The sequence below is a fragment of the Pleurodeles waltl genome, chromosome 1_2 (assembly GCF_031143425.1).
Source record: "Pleurodeles waltl isolate 20211129_DDA chromosome 1_2, aPleWal1.hap1.20221129, whole genome shotgun sequence".
In the NCBI taxonomy this organism is placed as follows: Eukaryota; Metazoa; Chordata; class Amphibia; order Caudata; family Salamandridae; genus Pleurodeles; species Pleurodeles waltl.
In genome coordinates this window covers 1,350,302,537-1,350,328,070 of record NC_090437.1, presented here as the reverse complement: position 1 = coordinate 1,350,328,070, position 25,534 = coordinate 1,350,302,537, and positions in this window count along the sequence as shown.

Genomic DNA, 25,534 nt, shown 5'->3' with positions numbered 1-25,534 from the left:
CCCCTATTCATAGTGAACAAAGAGCTGCACTGACATGGTGTGCAGGAGACCAGACCCACCCAGACACAGAGAACAAAGAGCTGCATTGACAAGGTGTGCAGGAGGCCAGACCCACCCAGACACAGGGAACAAAGAACTGCACTGACAAGGTGTGCAGGAGACCAGACCCATCCTGGCGTAGGGAACAAAGCTGCACTGACAAGTTGTGCAGGAGATCAGACCCATCCAGACACAGGGAACAAAGAGCTGCATTGACATGGTGTGCAGGAGACCTGACCTATCCAGAAATAGGGACCAAAGAGCTGCACTGACAAGGTGTGCAGGAGACCAGACCCACATTCTCGCAGGGAACAAAGCTGCACTGACATGGTGTGGAGGAGACCAGACCCATGCAGACATAGGAAACAAAGAGCTGCACTGACATGGTGTGGAGGAGACCAGACCCATGCAGACATAGGAAACAAAGAGCTGCACTGACATGGTGTGCAGGAGACCAGACACAGGGAACAAAGAACTGCACTGACAAGGTGTGCAGGAGACCAGACCCATCCTGGCATAGGGAACAAAGCTGCACTGACAAGTTGTGCAGGAAATCAGACCGACCCAGACACAGGGAACAAAGCTGCACTGACATGGTGTGGAGGAGACCAGACCTACCCAGACACAGGGAACAAAGAACAGCACTGACAAGTTGTGCAGGAGACCAGACCCAGCCAGACATAGGGAACAAAGAGCTGCACTGACACGTTGTGCAGGAGACCTGACCTATCCAGACATAGGGACCAAAGAGCTGCACTGACAAGTTGTGCAGGAGACTGACCCCCTATTCATAGTGAACAAAGAGCTGCACTGACAAGGTGTGCAGGAGACTGACCCCCTATTCATAGTGAACAAAGAGCTGCACTGACATGGTGTGCAGGAGACCAGACCCACCCAGACACAGAGAACAAAGAGCTGCATTGACAAGGTGTGCAGGAGGCCAGACTCACCCAGACACAGGGAACAAAGAACTGCACTGACAAGGTGTGCAGGAGACCAGACCCATCCTGGCGTAGGGAACAAAGCTGCACTGACAAGTTGTGCAGGAGATCAGACCCATCCAGACACAGGGAACAAAGAGCTGCATTGACATGGTGTGCAGGACACCTGACCTATCCAGAAATAGGGACCAAAGAGCTGCACTGACAAGGTGTGCAGGAGACTGACCCCCTATTCATAGTGAACAAAGAGCTGCACTGACAGGGTGTGCAGGAGACCAGACCCACATTCTCGCAGGGAACAAAGCTGCACTGACATGGTGTGGAGGAGACCAGACCCATGCAGACATAGGAAACAAAGAGCTGCACTGACATGGTGTGGAGAAGACCAGACCCATGCAGACATAGGAAACAAAGAGCTGCACTGACATGGTGTGCAGGAGACCAGACACAGGGAACAAAGAACTGCACTGACAAGTTGTGCAGGAGACCAGACCCATCCTGGCATAGGGAACAAAGCTGCACTGAGAAGTTGTGCAGGAAATCAGACCGACCCAGACACAGGGAACAAAGCTGCACTGACATGGTGTGGAGGAGACCAGACCCACCCAGACACAGGGAACAAAGAACAGCACTGACACGTTGTGCAGGAGACCAGACCCAGCCAGACATAGGGACCCAAGAGCTACACTGACAAGTTGTGCAGGAGACTGACCCCCTATTCATAGTGAACAAAGAGCTACACTGACAGGGTGTGCAGGAGACCAGACCCACATTTTCGCAGGGAACAAAGCTGCACTGACATGGTGTGGTGGAGACCAGACCCATGCAGACATAGGAAACAAAGAGCTGCACTGACATGGTGTGCGGGAGACCAGACCCACCCAGACACAGGGAACAAAGAACTGCACTGACAAGGTGTGCAGGAGACCAGACCCATCCTGGCATAGGGAACAAAGCTGCACTGACAAGTTGTGCAGGAAATCAGACCGACCCAGACACAGGGAACAAAGCTGCACTGACATGGTGTGGAGGAGACCAGACCCATGCAGACATAGGAAACAAAGAGCTGCACTGACATGGTGTGGAGAAGACCAGACCCATGCAGACATAGGAAACAAAGAGCTGCACTGACATGGTGTGCAGGAGACCAGACACAGGGAACAAAGAACTGCACTGACAAGTTGTGCAGGAGACCAGACCCATCCTGGCATAGGGAACAAAGCTGCACTGAGAAGTTGTGCAGGAAATCAGACCGACCCAGACACAGGGAACAAAGCTGCACTGACATGGTGTGGAGGAGACCAGACCCACCCAGACACAGGGAACAAAGAACAGCACTGACACGTTGTGCAGGAGACCAGACCCAGCCAGACATAGGGACCCAAGAGCTACACTGACAAGTTGTGCAGGAGACTGACCCCCTATTCATAGTGAACAAAGAGCTACACTGACAGGGTGTGCAGGAGACCAGACCCACATTTTCGCAGGGAACAAAGCTGCACTGACATGGTGTGGTGGAGACCAGACCCATGCAGACATAGGAAACAAAGAGCTGCACTGACATGGTGTGCGGGAGACCAGACCCACCCAGACACAGGGAACAAAGAACTGCACTGACAAGGTGTGCAGGAGACCAGACCCATCCTGGCATAGGGAACAAAGCTGCACTGACAAGTTGTGCAGGAAATCAGACCGACCCAGACACAGGGAACAAAGCTGCACTGGCATGGTGTGGAAGAGACCAGACCCACCCAGACACAGGGAACAAAGAACTGCACTGACACGTTGTGCAGGAGACCAGACCCAGCCAGACATAGGGAACAAAGAGCTGCACTGACACGTTGTGCAGGAGACCTGACCTATCCAGACATAGGGACCAAAGAGCTGCACTGACAAGTTGTGCAGGAGACTGACCCCCTATTCATAGTGAACAAAGAGCTGCACTGACAGGGTGTGCAGGAGACCAGACCCACATTCTTGCAGGTAACAAAGCTGCACTGACATGGTGTGGTGGAGACCAGACCCATGCAGACATAGGAAACAAAGTGCTGCACTGAGAAGGTGTGCAGGGGACCAGACTGAACCAGGCATAGGGAATAAGGACCTGCACTGACAAGGTGTGCAGAAGACTGGACCCACCCAGGTGTAGGGATCAAAGATATCCACTGAGAAGGTGTGCAGGAGACCAGACACACCCAGGTGTAGGGACAAAGAGCTGCACTGACAAGGTGTGCAGGAGACCAGACACACCCAGGTGTAGGGACAAAGAGCTGCACTGACATGGTGTGGAGGAGACCAGACCCACCCAGTTCTAGGGAACATAGAGCTGCACTGACATGGTGTGCAGGAGACCAGACCCACCCAGGTGTAGGGAACATAGAGCTGCACTGACACGGTGTGGAGGCCAGACCCGCTGAGACATAGGGAACAAAGAGCTGCACTGACATGGTGTGCAGGATGTAGGAAAGTACCATCTTGTCTGGCATGTTACCCCCATATTTCACTGTATATATGTTGTTTTAGTCTATGTGTCACTGGGACCCTACCAGGCAGGGCCCCAGTGCTCATAAGTATGTGCCCTGTATGTGTTCCCTGTGTGATGACTAACTGTCTCACTGAGGCTCTGCTAACCAGAACCTCAGTGGTTATGCTCTCTGATTTCCAAATTTGTCACTAACAGGCTAGTGACTAATTTTACCAATTCATATTGGCATACTGGTAAACAAATATAATTCCCTAGTATATGGTACTGATGTACCCAGGGTATTGGGGTTCCAGGAGATCCCTATGGGCTGCAGCATTTCTTTTGTCACCCATAGGGAGCTCTGACAATTCTTACACAGGCCTGCCAGTGCAGCCTGAGTGAAATAACATCCATGTTATTTCACAGCCATTTACCACTGCACTTAAGTAACTTATAAGTCACCTATATGTCTAACCTTCACCTGGTGATGGTTGGGTGCAAAGTTACTTAGTGTGTGGGCACCCTGGCACTAGCCAAGGTGCCCCCACATCGTTCAGGGCAAATTCCGTGGACTTTGTGAGTGCGGGGACACCATTACATGCGTACACTATACATAGGTCACTACCTATGTATAGCGTCACAATGGTAACTCCAAACATGCCCATGTAACATGTCTAAGATAATGGAATTGTCACCCCAATACCATTCTGGTATTGGGGGTACAATTCGATGATCCCCAGGTCTCTAGCACAGCACCCGGGTACTGCCAAACTGCCTTTCCGGGGTCTCCACTGCAGCTGCTGCTGCTGCCAACCCCTCAGACAGGTTTCTGCCCTCCTGGGGTCCAGACAGCCCTGGCCCAGGAAAGCAGAACAAAGGATTTCCTCTGAGAGAGGGTGTTACACCCTCTCCCTTTGGAAATAGGTGTGAAGGGCTCGGGAGAAGTAGCCTCCCCCAGCCTCTGGAAATGCTTTGATGGGCACAGAATGTGCCCATCTCAGCATAAGCCAGTCTACACCGGTTCAGGGATCCCCCAGCCCTGCTCTGGCATGAAACTGGACAAAGGAAAGGGAAGTGACCACTCCCCTGTCCAGTACCTCCCAGGGGAGGTGCCTAGAGCTCCTCCAGTGTGTCCCACACCTCTGCCATCTTGGAAACAGAGGTGTTGGGGGCACACTGGACTGCTCTGAGTGGCCAGTGCCAGCAGGTGACGTCAGAGGCTCCTTCTGATAGGCTCTTACCTCTCTTGGTAGCCAATCCTTCTAACTTGGTAGCCAAACCTCCTTTTCTGGCTATTTAGGGTCTCTGCTTTGGGGAATTCTTCAGATAACAAATGCAAGAGCTCACCAGAGTTCCTCTGCATCTTCCTCTTCACCTTCTACCAAAGGATCGACCGCTGACTGCTCAGGACGCCTGGAAAACCGCAACAAAGTAGCAAGACGACTACCAGCAATATTGTAGCGCCTAATCCTGCCGGCTTTCTCGACTGTTTCTGGGTGGTGCATGCTTTGGGGGTAGCCTGCCTTCACCCTGCACCAGGAGCTCTGAAGAAATCTCCCGTGGGTCGACGGAATCTTCCCCCTGCTAACGCAGGCACCCAAAGACTGCAACACTGGTCCTCTGGGTCCCCTCTCATCCTGATGAGCGTGGTCCCTGGAACACAGCAACTCTGTCCAAGTGACTCCCACAGTCCAGACACTCTTCAGTCCAAGTTTGGTGGAGGTAAGTCCTTGCCTCCCCACGCTACACTGCAAAGATGTGTACCGCTTGATTTGCAGCTGCTCCAGCTCCTGTGCACTCTTCCAGGATTTCCTTCATACACAGCCAGGCCTGGGTCCCCGGCACTCCAGTCTGCAGTGCACAACCTTCTGAGTTGTCCTCCGGCGTCGTGGGACTCCCTTTTGTGACTTCGCGTGGACTCTGTTTCACTTTTCTTCTAAGTGCCTGTTGGGGTACTTCTGCGGGTGCTGCCTGCTTCTGTGAGGGCTCCCTGAGTTGCTGGGCACCCCCTCTGTCTCATCCTCCAAGTGGCGACATCCTGGTCCCTCCTGGGGCACAGCAGCACCCAAAAACCTCTATTGCGACCCTTGCAGCTAGCAAGGCATGTTTGCGGTCTTTCTGTGTGGGAACACCTCTGAAAGCTTCATCGCTACGTGGGACATCCGTCTTCCAAAGGAGAAGTCCCTAGTCCTCTTCTTTCTTGCAGAAATCCAAGCTTCTTCCAACCAGTGGCTGCTTCCTTGCACCCTCAGCTGGCATTTCCTGGGCTCCTGCCCACTCTCGACACTGTCACAACTATTGGACTTAGTTACCTTGTCTTACAGGTACTCAGGTCTGGAAATCCACTGTTGTTGCATTGCTGGTGTTTGTTTTCCTGCAGAATCCCCCTATCACGACTTCTGTGCTCCCTGGGGGTAGTAGTTGCACTTTACTCCTACTTTTCAGGGTCTTGGGGTGGGGTATTTTTCAAACCCTCACTGTTTTCTTACAGTCCCTGTGACCCTCTACAAGCTCACATAGGTCTTGGGTCCATTCGTGGTTCGCATTCCACTTTTGGAGTATATGGTTTGTGTTGCCCCTATACCTATGTGCTCCTATTGTAATCTATTGTAATTCTACACTGGTTGCATTACTTTTCTTGCTATTACTTACCTAATTTTGGTTTGTGTACATATATCTTGTGTATATAACTTATCCTCTTACTCTAGATACTTTTGGCATATTGCCATAAAAATAAAGTACCTTTATTTTAGTAACTCTGTGTATTGTGTTTTCTTATGATATTGTGCATATGATATAGGTGGTATAGTAGGAGCTTTACATGTCTCCTAGTTCAGCCTAAGCTGCTTTGCCATAGCTACCTTCTATCAGCCTAAGCTGCTAGAAACACCTTTTCTACACTAATAAGGGATAACTTGACCTAGCACAATGTTTAAGTACCTCTGGTACCCACTACAAGCCAGGCCAGCCTCCTACACAGGAGATGAGACCCACTGAGGCATAGGGAACAAAGAGTTGTGCTGGCATGGTGTGCAGGAGACCAGACCCACCCAGGTGTAGTGAGAAAAGAGCTGCAGTGACAAGGTTTTGAGGAGACCAGCCCCACCCAAACTTAGAGAACAATGAGCTAGACTGACATGGTGTGCAGTAGACCAGACTCACCCAGACATAGAGAAAAAAGAGCTGGACTGACATGGTGTGCAGAAGGCCAGATCCACCCTGACGTATAGAACAAAGAGCTGCCCTGACAAGGTGTGCAGGAGACCAGCCCCACCCAAACATAGAGAACAAAAAGCTGGACTGACATGGTGTGCAGTAGACCCGTCTCACCCAGACATAGAGAAAAAGAGCTGGACTGACATGGTGTGCAGGCGACCAGACCCACCCAGCTATAGAGAAAAACATTCTGGACTGACATGGTGTGCAGAAGACCAGCCCCGCCGAAACATAGAGAACAAAGAGCTGCCCTGACAAGGTGTGCAGGAGACCAGACTTTCCCAGACATAGGGAACAAAGAGATGCACTGACGAGGTGTGCAGGAGACCAGACCCAGCCAGGCAAAGGGAACAAAGAGATGCACTGACATGGTGTGTAGGCCACGAGTTATTAAGCATTCAAAGGCATACATTTTCAAAGAAGCACATTATTCAGAGGTTATTTAAATACGTAAAAAGAGGGGATATTTGTTGTGTTTTAAAGAGGGACATTGAATATTCTGGGGTATGCTATGGAATGACTTACAAAGCAGGGTTCTCTTAAGAGGGGAGTGGAAAGAGATCCTTGGGCTTTTCAAAGGAGGTTGAGATAGCCTCCAGACACAGTTAGTTACTGGGAGATAAATCTGAGATTATGGAGGTTTAAAGCTTTTTAACCGAGGCTTGCAGCTATCATTGTGCACCGCGCTTCACTCCAGAGCCATCGAAGGTGAGTGTGAGAAAGTAGCCTCTTTCTAGCCTTGTTACCCCCACTTTTGACCTGTTTGTGAGTGTATGTCAGGGTGTTTTCACTGTCTCACTGGAATCCTGCTAGCCAGGGCCAGTGCTCATAGTGAAAACCCTATGTTTTCAGTGTGTTTGTTATGTGTCACTGGGACCCTGCTAGTCAGGACCCCAGTGCTCATAAGTTTGTGACCTATAGGTATGTGTTCCCTGTGTGGTGCCTAACTGTCTCACTGAGGCTCTGCTAACCAGAACCTCAGTGGTTATGCTCTCTCATTTATTTCAAATTGTCACTGACAGGCTAGTGACAAATTTTACCAATTTACATTGGCTTACTGGAACACCCTTATAATTCCCTAGTATATGGTACTGAGGTACCCAGGGTATTGGGGTTCCAGGAGATCCCTATGGGCTGCAGCATTTCTTTTGCCACCCATAGGGAGCTCTGACAATTCTTACACAGGCCTGCCACTGCAGCCTGAGTGAAATAACGTCCATGTTATTTCACAGCCATTTTACACTGCACTTAAGTAACTTATAAGTCACCTATATGTCTAACCTTTACCTGGTAAAGGTTAGGTGCAAAGTTACTTAGTGTGAGGGCACCCTGGCACTAGCCAAGGTGCCCCCACATTGTTCAGAGCCAATTCCCTGAACTTTGTGAGTGCGGGGACACCATTACACGTGTGCACTACATATAGGTCACTACCTATATGTAGCTTCACAATGGTAGCTCCGAATATGGCCATGTAACATGTCTAAGATCATGGAATTGCCCCCTCTATGCCATCCTGGCATTGTTGGTACAATTCCATGATCCCAGTGGTCTGTAGCACAGACCCTGGTACTGCCAAACTGCCCTTCCTGGGGTTTCACTGCAGCTGCTGCTGCTGCTGCCAACCCCCCAGACAGGCATCTGCCCTCCTGGGGTCCAGCCAGGCCTGGCCCAGGATGGCAGAACAAAGAACTTCCTCTGAGAGAGGGTGTGACACCCTCTCCCTTTGGAAAATGGTGTGAAGGCAGGGGAGGAGTAGCCTCCCCCAGCCTCTGGAAATGCTTTGTTGGGCACAACAACAATTCTGCATAAGCCAGTCTACACTGGTTCAGGGACCCCTTAGCCCCTGCTCTGGCGCGAAACTGGACAAAGGAAAGGGGAGTGACCACTCCCCTGACCTGCACCTCCCCTGGGAGGTGTCCAGAGCTCCTCCAGTGTGCTCCAGACCTCTGCCATCTTGGAAACAGAGGTGCTGCTCGCACACTGGACTGCTCTGAGTGGCCAGTGCCACCAGGTGACGTCAGAGACTCCTTGTGATAGGCTCCTTCAGGTGTTGCTAGCCTATCCTCTCTCCTAGGTAGCCAAACCCTCTTTTCTGGCTATTTAGGGTCTCTGTCTCTGGGGAAACTTTAGATAACGAATGCAAGAGCTCATCCGAGTTCCTCTGCATCTCTCTCTTCACCTTCTGCCAAGGAATCGACTGCTGACCGCGCTGGAAGCCTGCAAACCTGCAACATAGTAGCAAAGACGACTACTGCAACTCTGTAACGCTGATCCTGCCGCCTTCTCGACTGTTTTCCTGCTTGTGCATGCTGTGGGGGTAGCCTGCCTCCTCTCTGCACCAGAAGCTCCGAAGATATCTCCCGTGGGTCGACGGAGTCTTCCCCCTGCAACCGCAGGCACCAAAAAGCTGCATTACCGGTCCCTTGGGTCTCCTCTCAGCACGACGAGCGAGGTCCCTCGAATCCAGCGACTCTGTCCAAGTGACCCCCACAGTCCAGTGACTCTTCAGTCCAAGTTTGGTGGAGGTAAGTCCTTGCCTCACCTCGCTGGGCTGCATTGCTGGGAACCGCGACTGTGCAGCTACTCCGGCCCCTGTGCAATTCCAGTGGAAATCCTTTGTGCACAGCCAAGCCTGGGTCCACGGCACTCTAACCTGCATTGCACGACTTTCTAAGTTGGTCTCCGGCGACGTGGGACTCCTTTGTGCAACTTCGGCGAGCACTGTTTCACGCATCCTCGTAGTGCCTGTTTCTGGCACTTCTCCGGGTGCTACCTGCTTCAGAGTGGGCTCCTTGTCTTGCTCGACGTCCCTTCTCTCTGCTGGTCCAATTTGCGACCTCCTGGTCCCTCCTGGGCCTCAGCAGCGTCCAAAAACGCTAACCGCAGGATTTGCAGCTAGCAAGGCTTGTTGGCGTTCTTTCGGCGGGAAAACACTTCTGCACGACTCGCCACGGCGAGAGGGATCCGTCCACCAAAGGGGAAGTCTCTAGCCCTTTTCGTTCCTGCAGAAACCTCAGCTTCTTCTGTCCAGTAGAAGCTTCTTTGCACCCGCAGCTGGCATTTCCTGGGCATCTGCCCATCTCCGACTTGCTTGTGACTTTTGGACTTGGTCCCCTTGTTCCACAGGTACCCTAGATTGGAAATCCACAGTTGTTGCATTGCTGGTTTGTGTCTTTCCTGCATTATTCCTCTAACACGACTTCTTTGTCCTTAGGGGAACTTTAGTGCACTTTGCACTCACTTTTCAGGGTCTTGAGGAGGATTATTTTTCTAACTCTCACTATTTTCTAATAGTCCCAGCGACCCTCTACAAGGTCACATAGGTTTGAGGTCCATTCGTGGTTCGCATTCCACTTTTGGAGTATATGGTTTGTGTTGCCCCTATCCCTATGTTTCCCCATTGCATCCTATTGTAACTATACATTGCTTGCACTGTTTTCTAAGACTATACTGCATATTTTTGCTATTGTGTATATATATCTTGTGTATATTTCCTATCCTCTCACTGAGGGTACACTCTAAGATACTTTGGCATATTGTCATAAAAATAAAGTACCTTTATTTTTAGTATAACTGTGTATTGTGTTTTCTTATGATATTGTGCATATGACACTAAGTGGTACTGTAGTAGCTTCACACGTCTCCTAGTTCAGCCTAAGCTGCTCTGCTAAGCTACCATTATCTATCAGCCTAAGCTGCTAGACACCCTATACACTAATAAGGGATAACTGGGCCTGGTGCAAGGTGCAAGTACCCCTTGGTACTCACTACAAGCCAGTCCAGCCTCCTACATTGGTTGTGCAGCGGTGGGATAAGTGCTTTGAGACTACTTACCACTCTTGTCATTGTACTTTCATAAGAGAAAAATATACAAAACAAGGTCAGTGTATATACACATAGCCAAAAAGTTTTGCATTTCCTCTTTTCACTCTTTTCTAAGTGCTGAAAAGTACTTCTAAACTTTCAAAAAGTTCTTAAAAAGTTTAAAAAGTTTTTTCTGTCTTTCCAAAAAGTTCTGAAAACTTTTTTCTCTTTGTCTATCACTTTAACTCTCTCTAAAAAATGTCTGGCACAGGCCAAAAAGTTGAACTGTCCAAACTTGCATATGATCACCTTAGCTGGAAAGGAGCAAGGAGTCTCTGCATAGAGAGAGGTTTGAGTGTAGGGAAGAATCCTTCCTTAGAACTGTTAATTAATATGCTTAGAGTACAGGATAAGGCCATAAGTGCCCAATCTGTAGAAAAAGTAGCTAATGGTTCTCAATCTGATCCAGGGACTCCCCCAGGAAAAGATTCAGGAAAGAAACTTCCTAGCCTGCCCATTACTAGACAGTCTAGCATAGTTGGTAATGATGATGAGCCACACCATACAAATAGTGTTGTCTCACATCATAGCAAAAGCATTTATTCTCACCATACTGGTAGTGATGTTTCTGTTAGCCAAGCTGTTAGGGTGGCTTCTGTAAGGGACAGGTCTCCTTCTGTCCATTCTCACCATACTTCTGTTTCAAGGCATGTCCCTCCCACCCACCCTGATGACAGATTGTTAGAAAGGGAGCTCAATAGATTGAGAGTGGAACAAACCAGACTGAAGCTTAAAAAGCAACAGCTGGATTTGGATAGACAGTCTTTAGAATTAGAGAAGGAAAGACAGAAGTTGGGTTTAGAAACCCATGGTGGCAGCAGCAGTATTCCCCATAGTCATCCTGCAAAAGAGCATGATTCCAGGAATCTGCACAAGATAGTTCCCCCTTATAAGGAGGGGGATGACATTAACAAGTGGTTTGCTGCACTTGAGAGGGCCTGTGTTGTACAGGATGTGCCTCAAAGGCAGTGGGCTGCTATCCTATGGCTATCATTTAGTGGAAAAGGTAGGGATAGGCTCCTTACTGTGAAAGAAAGTGATGCCAATAATTTTACAGTTCTTAAGAATGCACTCCTGGATGGTTATGGCTTAACCACTGAACAATACAGGATAAAGTTCAGAGAGACCAAAAAGGAGTCTTCACAAGACTGGGTTGATTTCATTGACCATTCAGTGAAGGCCTTGGAGGGGTGGTTACATGGCAGTAAAGTTACTGATTATGAAAGCCTGTATAACACAATCCTGAGAGAGCATATACTTAATAATTGTGTGTCTGATTTGTTGCACCAGTACCTGGTAGACTCTGATCTGACCTCTCCCCAAGAATTGGGAAAGAAGGCAGACAAATGGGTCAGAACAAGGGTGAACAGAAAAGTTCATACAGGGGGTGACAAAGATGGCAATAAGAAGAAAGATGGTGAAAAATCTCAAGATAAGCATGGGGATAAGGGTAAAACCAAAGATCCCACTTCAAATCTTAAACACTCTTCAGAGGGTGGGGATAAAACTAATTCTTCCTCTTCTTCCCAACCTGCACACATTAAAAAGCCTTGGTGCTTTGTGTGTAAAAACAGAGGCCATAGGCCAGGGGATAAGTCCTGTCCAGGTAAACCCCCTGAGCCTACCACCACTAATACATCAAGCTCTAGTGCCCCTAGCAGTAGTGGTACTAGTGGTGGGACTGCTGGCAACAGTCAAGCAAAGGGTGTAGTTGGGTTCACTTATGGGTCCATAGTTGTAGGAGGCTGGACTGGCTTGTAGTGAGTACCAAGGGGTACTTGCACCTTGCACCAGGCCCAGGTATCCCTTATTAGTGTATAGGGTGTCTAGCAGCTTAGGCTGATAGATAATGGTAGCTTAGCAGAGCAGCTTAGGCTGAACTAGGAGACGTGTGAAGCTACTACAGTACCACAAGTGTCATATGCACAATATCATAAGAAAACACAATACACAGTTATACTAAAAATAAAGGTACTTTATTTGTATGACAATATGCCAAGGTATCTTAGAGTGTACCCTCAGTGAGAGGATAGGAAATATACACAAGATATATATACACAATAGCAAAAATATGCAGTATAGTCTTAGAAAACAGTGCAAACAATGTATAGTTACAATAGGATGCAATGGAGAAACATAGGGATAGGGGCAACACAAACCATATACTCCAGAAGTGGAATGCGAACCACGAATGGACCCCAAACCTATGTGACCTTGTAGAGGGTCGCTGGGACTATTAGAAAATAGTGAGAGTTAGAAAAATAACCCTCCCCAAGACCCTGAAAAGTGAGTGCAAAGTGCACTAAAGTTCCCCTAAGGACAAAAGAGTTGTGTTAGAGGAATAATGCAGGAAAGACACAAACCAGCAATGCAACAACTGTGGATTTCCAATCTAGGGTACCTGTGGAACAAGGGGACCAAGTCCAAAAGTCACAAGCAAGTCGGAGATGGGCAGATGCCCAGGAAATGCCAGCTGCGGGTGCAAAGAAGCTTCGACTGGACAGAAGAAGCTGAGGTTTCTGCAGGAACAAAAAAGGCTAGATACTTTCCCTTTGGTGGACGGATCCCACTCGCCTTGGAGAGTCGTGCAGAAGTGTTTTCCCGCCGAAAGGACGCCAACAAGCCTTGCTACACGCAAATTGTGCGTTTGGCGTTTTTGGACGCTGCTGGGGCCCAGGAGGGACCAGGAGGTCGCAAATTGGACCTGCCGAGAGAGGGGACGTCGAGCAAGACAAAGAGCCCGCACTGAAGCAGGTAGCACCCGGAGAAGTGCCAGAAACAGGCACTACGAGGATGCGTGAAACGGTGCTCGCCGAAGTTGCACAAAGGAGTCCCACATCGCCGGAGACCAACTTAGAAAGTCGTGCAATGCAGGTTAGAGTGCCGTGGACCCAGGCTTGGCTGTGCACAAAGGATTTCCGCCGGAAGTGCACATAGGCCGGAGTAGCTGCAAAAGTCGCGGTTCCCAGCAATGCAGCCCAGCGAGGTGAGGCAAGGACTTACCTCCACCAAACTTGGGCTGAAGAGTCACTGGACTGTGGGAGTCACTTGGACAGCATTGCTGGAATCAAGGGACCTCGCTCGTCGTGCTGAGAGGAGACCCAGAGTACCGGTAATGCAGTTCTTTGGTGCCTGCGGTTGCAGGGGGAAGATTCCGTCGACCCACGGGAGATTTCTTCGGAGCTTCTAGTGCAGAGAGGAGGCAGACTACCCCCACAGCATGCACCACCAGGAAAACAGTCGAGAAGGCGGCAGGATCAGCGTCACAGAGTTGCAGTAGTCGTCTTAGCTACTTTGTTGCAGTTTTGCAGGCTTCCAGCGCGGTCAGCAGTCGATTCCTTGGCAGAAGGTGAAGAGAGAGATGCAGAGGAACTCGGATGAGCTCTTGCATTCGTTATCTAAGGAAATCCCCAAAGCAGAGACCCTAAATAGCCAGAAAAGAGGGTTTGACTACTTAGGAGAGAGGATAGGCTAGCAACACCTGAAGGAGCCTATCAGAAGGAGTCTCTGACTTCACCTGGTGGCACTGGCCACTCAGAGCAGTCCAGTGTGCCAGCAGCACCTCTGTTACCAAGATGGCAGAGGTCTGGAGCACACTGGAGGAGCTCTGGACACCTCCCAGGGGAGGTGCAGGTCAGGGGAGTGGTCACTCCCCTTTCCTTTGTCCAGTTTCGCGCCAGAGCAGGGCTAAGGGGTCCCTGAACCGGTGTAGACTGGCTTATGCAGAAATGGGCACCAAATGTGCCCATGAAAGCATTTCCAGAGGCTGGGGGAGGCTACTCCTCCCCTGCCTTCACACCATTTTCCAAAGGGAGAGGGTGTAACACCCTCTCTCAGAGGAAGTCCTTGTTCTGCCATCCTGGGACAAGCCTGGCTGGACCCCAGGAGGGCAGAAACCTGTCTGAGGGGTTGGCAGCAGCAGCAGCTGCAGTGAAACCCCTGAAAAGGCAGTTTGGCAGTACCAGGGTCTGTGCTACAGACCACTGGGATCATGGGATTGTGCCAACTATGCCAGGATGGCATAGAGGGGGCAATTCCATGATCATAGACATGTTACATGGCCATATTCGGAGTTACCATTGTGAAGCTACATATAGGTAGTGACCTATATGTTGTGCACGCCTGTAATGGTGTCCCCGCACTCACAAAGTTCGGGGAATTGGCCCTGAACAATGTGGGGTCACCTTGGCTAGTGCCAGGGTGCCCTCACACTAAGTAACTTTGCACCTAACCTTTACCAGGTAAAGGTTAGACATTTAGGTGACTTATAAGTTACTTAAGTGCAGTGTAAAATGGCTGTGAAATAACGTGGACGTTATTTCACTCAGGCTGCAGTGGCAGGCCTGTGTAAGAATTGTCAGAGCTCCCTATGGGTGGCAAAAGAAATGCTGCAGCCCATAGGGATCTCCTGGAACCCCAATACTCTGGGTACCTCAGTACCATATACTAGGGAATTATAAGGCTGTTCCAGTAAGCCAATGTAAATTGGTAAAATTGGTCACTAGCCTGTTAGTGACAATGTGACAGAAATGAGAGAGCATAACCACTGAGGTTCTGGATAGCAGAGCCTCAGTGAGACATTTAGTCACTACACAGGTAACACATTCAGGCACACTTATGAGCACTGGGGCCCTGGCTGGCAGGGTCCCAGTGACACATACAACTAAAACAACATATATACTGTGAAAAATGGGGGTAACATGCCAGGCAAGATGGTATTTTCGTACAGTGGCACAATAAATTCTGCAGCTCATAGGCATCTCCTGGAACCACAATACCCTGGGTACCTCAGTACCATATACTAGGGAATTATAAGGGTGTTCCAGTATGCCAATGTGAATTGGTAAAATTGGTCACTAGCCTGTTAGTGACAATTTGTAAAGGAGAGAGAGCATAACCACTGAGGTTCTGGTTAGCAGAGCCTCAGTGAGACAGTTAGTCATCACACAGGGAACACATACAGGGCACACTTATGAGCACTGGGGCCCTGGTGAACAGGGTCCCAGTGACACATATAACTAAAACAACATATATACAGTGAAAAATGGGGGTAACATGCCAGGCAAGATGGTACTTTCCTACACAACCCCCCCCCCCCAAACAAAGGACAATAAGACTAGCCATGGCCTGATGAGTCTTCATTGTCTAAGTGGAAATATCTGGAGAGTCCATCTGCATTGGAGTGGCTACTCCCAGGTCTATGTTCCACTGTATAGTCCATTCCCTGTAGGGATATGGACCACCTCAACAATTTAGGATTTTCACCTTTCATTTGTTTTAGCCAAAGTAGAGGTTTGTGGTCTGTCTGAACAATGAAGTAAGTGCCAAACAGGTATGGCCTCAACTTCTTCAGAGCCCAGACCACAGCAAAGGCCTCCCTCTCTATGGCAGACCAACGCTTTTCTCTAGGGGTCAACCTCCTACTAATAAAAGCAACAGGTTGATCCTGGCCCTCAGAATTAAATTGTGATAGGACTGCCCCTACTCCTAATTCAGATGCATCAGTTTGGACATAGAATTTTTTAGAGTAACAAGGGCTTTTCAGGACAGGTGCAGAGCACATGGCCTGCTTTAGCTCCTCAAAAGCTTTCTGACAGTTTGCTGTCCATAATACCTTTTTAGACATCTGCTTGGAAGTGAGGTCATTAAGAGGGGCTGCAATGGAGCCATAGTTCTTAATGAACCTCCTGTAATACCCAGTGAGGCATAGGAAGGCTCTCACCTGGGTCTGTGTAGTAGGGGGAACCCAATCAATAATTGTCTGGATTTTCCCCTGAAGTGGTGCAATCTGTTCCCCACCAACAAGGTGTCCCAGATAAACCACCTTACCCTGCCCTATCTGGCACTTTGAAGCCTTGATAGTGAGGCCTGCCTTTTGCAGGGCCTCCAAAACTTTCCATAGGTGGACCAGGTGATCATCCCAGCTGGAGCTAAAGACAGCTATATCGTCCAAATATGCTGCACTGAAAGCTTCCAGCCCTTGCAGGACTGTATTCACCAACCTCTGAAAAGTGGCAGGTGCATTTTTCAAACCAAAAGGCATTACAGTAAACTGGTAATGTCCTCCAATGGTTGAAAATGCTGTTTTAGGTTTAGCATCTTCTGACAATTTGATCTGCCAATACCCTGCAGTCAAGTCAAAAGTGCTTAGATACTTGGCAGATGCCAGTGTATCTATGAGCTCATCTGCCCTGGGTATAGGGTGAGCATCAGTTTTGGTTACCAAGTTGAGACCTCTATAGTCTACACAAAACCGCATTTCCTTCTTTCCATCTTTGGAATGGGGTTTTGGTACAAGTACCACAGGAGAAGCCCATGGACTTTCAGAGTGCTCAACCACTCCTAGTTCCAACATTTTCTGGACCTCTTGCTTTATGCAGTCCCTGACATGGTCAGGCTGCCTATAGATCTTACTTTTGACAGGCAAGCTGTCTCCAGTATCTATAGTGTGCTCACACCAAGAAGTGGTACCTGGCACAGTAGAGAAGAGTTCAGAGAATTGATCTAGGAGATTTATGCAATTGTCTTTCTGCTCAGCAGTAAGACAATCAGCCAAAACTACACCTTCCACAAGAGCATCTTGTTCTGTGGAGGAGAAGAGATCAGGTAGAGGATCACTGTCTTCTTCCTGTCCCTCATCAGTTGCCATGAGCAGGGTGAGATCAGCCCTGTCATAGTAGGGTTTCAGGGGGTTTACATGGAGCACCCTAAGGGGACTCCTTGCAGTGCCTAAGTCAAACAAATAGGTGACTTTACCCTTTTTCTCAACAATTGTGTGGGGTCCACTCCATTTATCTTGGAGTGCTCTTGGGGCCACAGGCTCCAAGACCCACACTTTCTGCCCTGGTTGGTACTGAACCAAAACAGCCTTCTGATCATGCCATTGCTTCTGGAGCTCTTGGCTGGCCTGAAGGTTTTTACTGGCCTTTTTCATATACTCAGCCATCCTTGATCTGAGGCCAAGTACATAGTCCACAATATCCTGCTTAGGAGCTTTTAAAGGTTGTTCCCAACCCTCCTTTACAAGTGTGAGTGGACCCCTAACAGGGTGTCCAAAAAGAAGTTCAAAGGGGCTGAAGCCCACTCCTTTCTGGGGTACCTCCCTGTAGGCAAAAAGGAGGCATGGTAGAAGGATATCCCATCTCCTGCGGAGTTTTTCAGGGAGACCCATAATCATGCCTTTGAGAGTTTTGTTAAATCTCTCCACCAGTCCCTTTGTTTGTGGATGATAGGGTGTAGTGAATTTATAAGTTACACCACACTCCTTCCACATGACCTTTAAGTATGCAGACATGAAATTGCTTCCCCTGTCTGATACTACCTCCTTTGGGAAGCCCACCCTGGAAAATATTCCCAGGAGGGCCTTTGCCACTGCAGGAGCTGTAGTGGTCCTTAAAGGAATAGCTTCAGGATACCTTGTGGCATGGTCCACTACCACCAAGATAAATCTATTGCCTGAAGCAGTAGGAGGGTCAAGGGGGCCAACTATGTCAATCCCTACCCTTTCAAAGGGAACCCCAACCACAGGCAGTGGAATAAGGGGTGCCTTTGGGGTGCCACCTGTCTTGCCACTGGCTTGACAGGTTTCACAGGACTTACAAAATTCTTTTGTGTCCTCAGACATCCTAGGCCAATGAAACAAGGGAACAAGCCTGTCCCAAGTTTTCATTTGTCCCAGATGTCCAGCTAGGGGAATGTCGTGTGCAAGAGTTAGGAGGAACTTTCTGTACTCCTGAGGAATCACTAATCTCCTGGCAGCTCCAGGTGTAGGATCCCTATGCTCAGTGTACAAGAGGTTGCCCTCCCAGTAAACTCTGTGAGAGTCACTGACATCCCCATTAGCCTGTTTGACAGCTTGCTGTCTTAGACCCTCTAATGTGGGACAGGTTTGCTGTGCCACACTCAGCTCCTCTCTGGCAGGCCCCCCTTCACCCAAAAGCTCAGCAGTATCTGCTTTAAGCTCCTCTGGTGTAGGTTCTGCACAGGGAGGGAATTCTTCTTCCTCTGAAGTTGAATCCACTGTAGAGGGAGGGATAGTAGGAAGTGGTTTGCTTCTACTAGCCCTAGCTTTAGGGAGCACTTGGTCCATTGTTCCAGGATCCAAGCTTCCCTGTCCTTTTTGCTTTTTGGCCTGAGCCCTGGTTAAAGCAAAAATATGCCCTGGGATGCCCAGCATTGCTGCATGGGCCTCCAACTCCACATCTGACCAAGCTGATGTCTCCAAATCATTTCCTAGTAGACAGTCTACAGGTAAATCTGTGGCTACCACAACTTTCTTTGGACCAGTAACCCCCCCCCAGTTGAGATTAACAACAGCCATGGGGTGGCTAAGTGTGTTGTTGTGAGCATCGGTTACTTGGTACTGGTGCCCAAGTAGGTGTTGTTCAGGGTGGACCAGTTTCTCTATGACCATAGTCACACTGGCTCCAGTGTCCCTGTAGGCCTGAACCTCAACACCATTTATTAGGGGTAGCTGCTTGTACTTATCCATATTAAGGGGACAAGCAGCTAAGGTGGCTAAATCAATAGCCACCAATAGGGACTAACACAGCCTCTGTGGCCTCCCTAACAAGGCCAACCCCAACTAAGTTACCAATAGTGAGCCCAGCTACTCCCTTGGATTGGCTATTAGTAGGTTTGCTCCCACCACCACTGCTATTAGTAGGGACACTAGGTGTAGCAGTAGGGGTTGTAGTGGTAGGAGGCTTGGTGCTTTTCTTTGGACAACTGGGATCTGTTGTCCAATGGCCTTTTACTTTACAAAAATAGCACCATGGTTTCTTTTCCTTGTTCTGATTAAAAGAGGATTTGGGCCCACCACCCCCACCAGAGTGTTTTTGTGGGCCTGATGAAGACTCATTTTTAGATTTGTCCCCACCCTTGTCAGAAGACTTACCATCCTTCTTTTTGTTGCCATCTTTGTCACCCCCAGTATGAACTTTTCTGTTCACCCTTGTTCTGACCCATTTGTCTGCCTTCTTTCCCAATTCTTGGGGAGAGGTCAGATCAGAGTCCACCAGGTACTGGTGCAACAAATCAGACACACAATTATTAAGAATATGCTCTCTCAGGATCAAGTTATACAGGCTGTCATAATCAGTCACTTTACTGCCATGTAACCACCCCTCCAAGGCCTTCACTGAATGGTCAATGAAATCAACCCAGTCTTGTGAAGACTCCTTTTTGGTCTCTCTGAACTTTATCCTGTATTGTTCAGTGGTTAAGCCATAACCATCCAGGAGTGCATTCTTAAGAACTTGGAAATTATTGGCATCACTTTCTTTCACAGTAAGGAGCCTATCCCTACCTTTTCCACTAAATGATAGCCATAGGATAGCAGCCCGCTGCCTTTGAGGGACATCCTGTACAACACAGGCCCTCTCAAGTGCAGCAAACCACTTGTTAATGTCATCCCCCTCCTTATAAGGGGGAACTATCTTGTGCAGATTCCTGGAATCATGCTCTTTTACAGGATGACTATGGGGAATACTGCTGCTGCCACCATGGGTTTCAAAACCCAACTTCTGTCTTTCCTTCTCTAGTTCAAAAGACTGTCTATCCAAATCCAGCTGTTGCTTTTTAAGCTTCAGTCTGGTTTGTTCCACCCTCAACTTATTGAGTTCCCTCTCTAACATTCTGTCATCAGGGTTGGTGGGAGGGACATTCCTAGATACAGAGGTATGATGGGAATGAACAGAAGGAGACCTGTCCCTTACAGAAGCCACCCTAACAGCTTGGCTAACAGAAACATCACTACCAGTATGGTGAGAATACATGCTTTTGCTATGATGTGAGACAACACTATTTGTATGGTGTGGCTCATCATCATTACCAACTATGCTAGACTGTCTAGTAATGGGCAGGCTAGGGAGTTTCTTCCCTGCATCTTTTCCTGAGGTAGTCCCTGGATCAGATTGGGAACCATGTGCTACTTTTTCAACAGATGTGGCCCCTATGGCCTTATCTTGTTCTCTAAGCATGTTAAGCAATAATTCCAAGGAAGGATTCTTCCCTACACTCAAACCTCTCTCTATGCAGAGACTCCTTGCTCCTTTCCAGCTAAGGTGATCATATGCAAGTTTGGACAGATCAACATTTTGGCCTGTGCCAGACATTTTTTTGAGAGAGTTAAAGTGATAGAAAAAGAGAAAAAAGTTTTCAGAACTTTTTGGAAAGACAGAAAAAAAACTTTTTAAACTTTTAAGAACTTTTTGAAAGTTTAGAAGTACTTTTCAGCACTTAGAAAACAGTAAAAAGAGGAAATGCAAAACTTTTTAGCTATGTGTACACACACTGACCTTGTTTTGTATATTTTTCTCTTATGAAAAGTACAATGGCAAGAGTGGTAAGTAGTCTCAAAGCACTTATCCCACCACTGCACAACCAATGTAGGAGGCTGGACTGGCTTGTAGTGAGTACCAAGGGGTACTTGCACCTTGCACCAGGCCCAGTTATCCCTTATTAGTGTATAGGGTGTCTAGCAGCTTAGGCTGATAGATAATGGTAGCTTAGCAGAGCAGCTTAGGCTGAACTAGGAGACGTGTGAAGCTACTACAGTACCACAAGTGTCACTTGCACAATATCATAAGAAAACACAATACACAGTTATACTAAAAATAAAGGTACTTTATTTTTATGACAATATGCCAAAGTATCTTAGAGTGTACCCTGAGTGAGAGGATAGGAAATATACACAAGATATATGTACACAGTACTAAAAATATGCAGTATAGTCTTAGAAAACAGTGCAAACAATGTATAGTTACAATAGGATGCAATGGGGACACATAGGGATAGGGGCAACACAAACCATATACTCCAAAAGTGGAATGCGAACCACGAATGGACCCCAAACCTATGTGACCTTGTAGAGGGTCGCTGGGACTATTAGAAAATAGTGAGAGTTAGAAAATTAGCCCTCCCCAAGACCCTGAAAAGTGAGTGCAAAGTGCACTAAAGTTCCCCCAAAGACAAAGAAGTCGTGATAGAGGAAAAATGCAGGAAAGACACAAACCAACAATGCAACAACTGTGGATTTCCAATCTAGGGTACCTGTGGAACAAGGGGACCAAGTCCAAAAGTCACAAGCAAGTCGGAGATGGGCATATGCCCAGGAAATGCCAGCTGTGGGTGCAAAGAAGCTTCTACTGGACAGAAGTAGCCGAGGTTTCTGCAGGAACGAAAAGGGCTAGAGACTTCCCCTTTGGTGGACGGATCCCTCTCGCCGTGGAGAGTCGTGCAGAAGTGTTTTCCCGCCAAAAGAACGCCAACAAGCCTTGCTAGCTGCAAATCGTGTGGTTAGCATTTTTGGACGCTGCTGTGGCCCAGGAGGGACCAGGAGGTCGCAAATTGGACCAGGAGAGAGAGGGGACATCGAGCAAGACAAGGAGCCCTCTCAGGAGCAGGTAGCACCCGGAGAACTGCCAGAAACAGGCACTACGAGGATGCATGAAATGGTGCTCACCCGAAGTTACACAAAGGAGTCCCACGTCGCCGGAGACCAACTTAGAAAGTCGTGCAATGCAGGTTAGAGTGCCGTGGACCCAGGCTTGGCTGTGCACAAAGGATTTCCGCTGGAAGTGCACAGAGGCCGGAGTAGCTGCAAAAGTCGCGGTTCCCAGCAATGCAGCCCAGCGAGCTGAGGCAAGGACTTACCTCCACCAAACTTGGACTGAAGAGTCACTGGACTGTGGGGGTCACTTGGACAGAGTTGCTGGATTCGAGGGACCTCGCTCGTCGTGCTGAGAGGAGACCCAAGGGACCGGTAATGCAGCTTTTTGGTGCCTGCGGTTGCAGGGGGAAGATTCCGTCGACCCACGGGAGATTTCTTCGGAGCTTCTGGTGCAGAGATGAGGCAGACTACCCCCACATCATGCACAAACAGGAAAACAGTCGAGAAGGCGGCAGGATCAGCGTTACAGAGTTGCAGTAGTCGTCTTAGCTACTTTGTTGCAGTTTTGCAGGCTTCCAGCGCGGTCAGCAGTCGATTCCTTATCAGAAGGTGAAGAGAGAGATGCAGAGGAACTCGGATGAGCTCTTGCATTCGTTATCTAAAGTTTCCCCAGAGACAGAGACCCTAAATAGCCAGAAAAGAGGGTTTGGCTACTTAGGAGAGAGGATAGGCTACTAACACCTGAAGGAGCCTATCAGAAGGAGTCTCTGACGTCACCTGGTGGCACTGGCCACTCAGAGCAGTCCAGTGTGCCAGCAGCACCTCTGTTTCCAAGATGGCAGAGGTCTGGAGCACACTGGAGGAGCTCTGGACACCTCCCAGGGGAGGTGCAGGTCAGGGGAGTGGTCACTCCCCTTTCCTTTGTCCAGTTTTGCGCCAGAGCAGGGGCTAAGGGGTCCATGAACCGGTGTAGACTGGCTTATGCAGAATTGGGCACATCTGTGCCCAAGAAAGCATTTCCAGAGGCTGGGGGAGGCTACTCCTCCCCTGCCTTCACACCATTTTCCAAAGGGAGAGGGTGTGACACCCTCTCTCAGAGGAAGTCCTTTGTTCTGCCATCCTGGGACAAGCCTGGCTTGACCCCAGGGGGGCAGAAGCCTGTCTGAGGGGTTGGCAGCAGCAGCAGCTGCAGTGAAACCCCAGGAAAGGTAGTCTGGCAGTACCAGGGTCTGTGCTACAGACCACTGGGATTATCGAATTGTGCCAACAATGCCAGGATGACATAGAGGGGGAATTCCATGATCTTAGACATGTTACATGGCCATATTCGGAGTTACCATTGTGAAGCTACATATAGGTGTTGACCTATATGTAGTGCACGCGTGTAATGGTGTCCCCGCACTCACAAATTTCAGGGAATTGGCTCTGAACAATGTGGGGGCACCTTGGCTAGTGCCAGGGTGCCCTCACACTAAGTAACTTTGCACCTAACCTTTACCATGTAAAGGTTAGACATATAGGTGACTTATAAGTTACTTAAGTGCAGTGTAAAATGGCTGTGAAATAACGTGGACGTTATTTCACTCAGGCTGCAGTGGCAGGCCTGTGTAAGAATTGTCAGAGCTCCCTATGGGTGGCAAAAGAAATGCTGCAGCCCATATGGATCTCCTGGAACCCCAATACCCTGGGTACCTCAGTACCATATTCTAGGGAATTATAAGGGTGTTCCAGTAAGCCAATGTGAATTGGTTAAATTGGTCACTAGCCTGTTAGTGACAATTTAGAAAGAAATGAGAGAGCATAACCACTGAGGTTCTGATTAGCAGAGCCTCAATGAGACAGTTAGTCACTACACAGGTAACACATTCAGGCACACTTATGAGCACTGGGGCCCTGGTGAACAGGGTCCCAGTGACACATACAACTAAAACAACATATATACAGTGAAAAATGGGGGTAACATGCCAGGCAAGATGGTACTTTCCTACACATGCCAGGCAAGATGGTACTTTCCTACAACAGGTACCAGTGGTACGAAGGGCCCTGTGACCAGGGAAGGTCCCTAAGGGCTGCAGCATGTGTTGTGCCACCCTAAGGGACCCCTCACCTAACACATGCACACTGCCATTGCAGATTGTGTGTGTCTGTTGGGAGAAAAAGACTGAGTTGACATGGCAACCCTCTCTGAGTGCCATACCCACAAACCACTGCCTGTGGCACAGGTAAGTCACCTCTCTAGGAGGCCTTACAGCCCTAAGGCAGGGTACAGTACACAACCGGTGAGGGCATAGCTGCATGAGCAATATGCCCTTACAGTGTCTAAGTCCATTCTTAGATATTGTAAGTGCAGTGTGGCCATATTGAGTACATGGGCTGGGAGTTTGTCATTATGAACTCCGCAGCTCCATGATGGCTTCACTGACGTCTGGGAAGTTTGGCATCAAACGTCTCGGCACAATAAACCCACACTGATGCCAGGGTTGGATTTATTGAAAAATGCACCCAGAGGGCATCTCAGAGATGCCCCCTGTATTTTAGCCAAACTTCTAGTGCAGGACTGACCTATCTGTGCCAGCTTGCCACTTCCAGACAAGTTTCTGACCTCATTGGGTGAGAGCCTTTGTGCTCTCTGAGGCCAGTAGCAAATCCTACACTAGGTGGAGGTGCTTCACACCTCCCCCCTGTAGGAACTGTAACACCTGGCGGTGAGCCTCAAAGGCTCAGGCCTCTTGTTACAGTGCCCCAAGGCACTTCAGCTTGTGGGCATGGCCACCTATAGGAGGATGGCCTGGCTTGTAGTGGGTACCAGAGGTACTTACACCTTGTGCCAGGTCCAGTTATCCCTTATTAGTGTAGAAGAGGTGTTTCTAGCAGCTTAGGCTGATAGAAGGTAGCTATGGCAAAGCAGCTTAGGCTGAACTAGGAGACATGTAAAGCTCCTACTATAGCACTGGTGTCAAATGCACAATATCATAAGAAAACACAATACACAGAAGTACTAAAAATAAAGGTACTTTATTTTTACGACAATATGCCAAAAGTATCTCAGTGAGTGCCCTCAGTATGAGGATAAGTTATATACACAAGATATATGTACACAAACCAAAATTATGCAGGCAATAGCAAGAAAAGTAATGCAAGCAGTGTAAAGTTACAATAGATTGCTATAGGAGCACGTAGGTATAGGGCAACACAAACCATATACTCCAAAAGTGGAATGCGAACCACAAATGGACCCCAAACCTATGTGAGCTTGTAGAGGGTCGCTGGGTCTGTAAGAAAACAGTGAGGGTTAGAAAAATAGCCCACCCCAAGACCCTGAAAGGTAGGTGTAAAGTGCACCTACTACCCCCAGAGAGCACAGAAGTCCTGATAGGGGGATTCTGCAGGAAGAACAAACACCAGCAATGCAACAACAGTGGATTTTCGGACCTGAGTACCTGTAAGACAAGGGGACCAAGTCCAATAGTCGCGACAGTGTCGAGAGTGGGCAGGAGCCCAGGAAATCCCAGCTGAGGGTGCAAGGAAGCTGCCACCTGTTGGAAGAAGCTTGGAGTTCTGCAAGAAAGAAGAGGACTAGGAACTTCCCATTTGGAGGATGGATGTCCAACATCGTGA